Consider the following 1,210-nt stretch of genomic DNA (forward strand, 5'->3'; position numbering starts at 1 on the left):
CAATGATGAGGCGGTTGGAACCACAAATCTCAAATTTGGACTCATCAGACCAAAGGACAGATTTTTACCGGTCTAATGTTCATTGCTCCTGTTTCTTGGCCCAAGCAAGTCTTGTCTTCTTATTGGTGTCCTTTAGTTTAGTTTTTTGTTGTTGCAGCAATTCGACCATTAAGGCCGGATTCACGGAGTCTCCTCTGAACAGCTGATGTTGAGATGTGTCTCTTACTTGAACTCTGTGACACATTTATTTGGGCTGCAATTTCTGAGACTGATAACTCTAATGAACTTATCCTCTGCAGCAGAGGTAACTCTGGTTATTCCTTTTCTGTGGCGGTCCTCATGAGAGCCAGTTTCATTATAGCGCTTGATGGTTTATGCGACTGCACTTGAAGAAACTTTAAAAGTTCTTGACATTTTTGTGATTGACTGACCTTCGTGTCTTAAAGTAATGATGGACTGTCGTTTCCCTTTGCTTATTTGAGCTGTTCTTACCATAATATGGACTTGGTCTTTTACCAAATAGGTCTATCTTCTGTATACCACCCCTACCTTGTGACAACTGATTGGCTCAAATGCATTAAGAAGGAAAGAATCTCCACTAATTAACTTTTAACAAGGCACACCTGTTAATTGAAATGCATTCCAGGTGACTACCTCAGTAAGCTGGTTGAGAGAATTCCAAGAGTGTGCAAAGCTGTCATCAAGGTAAAGTGTGGCTACTTTGAAGAATCTAAAATATCAAATATATTTTGATTTGTTTAACACTTTTTTGGTTACTACATGATTCCATATGTGTTATTTCATAGTTTTGATGTCTTCACTATTATTCTACAATGTAGAAAATTTAAAAAATAAAGAAAAACCCTTGAATGTGTAGGTGTTTCCAAACTTTTGACTGATACTATATATCATTAGGACACACACAAACGCAGGAGAGGAATGCTTATATTCCTGTCTCAACCTAGGGGCCTGTCTTTAGACTCCTCTCCACAGTCGCTCCATTGTCCCTCATAGACAAAATAGAGCAGAGATGACTTGTATGCCTCTGCCGTGGCAGTGGGCCACCCCCAGAAGCAGGGCTAAGGAAGAATCTGAATACACTACTGTGAGTGACTTAGCATGCAGACAAACAGTGAACTCCAAAGAAGAAATGAAAGTCGCACACTCCATTCTTAATTGCAATGTGATTMATTTTACTCTGCAAGAATGC

Source organism: Salvelinus sp. IW2-2015, unplaced genomic scaffold (genome assembly GCF_002910315.2).
Source record: "Salvelinus sp. IW2-2015 unplaced genomic scaffold, ASM291031v2 Un_scaffold6377, whole genome shotgun sequence".
Classification (NCBI taxonomy): Eukaryota; Metazoa; Chordata; class Actinopteri; order Salmoniformes; family Salmonidae; genus Salvelinus; species Salvelinus sp. IW2-2015.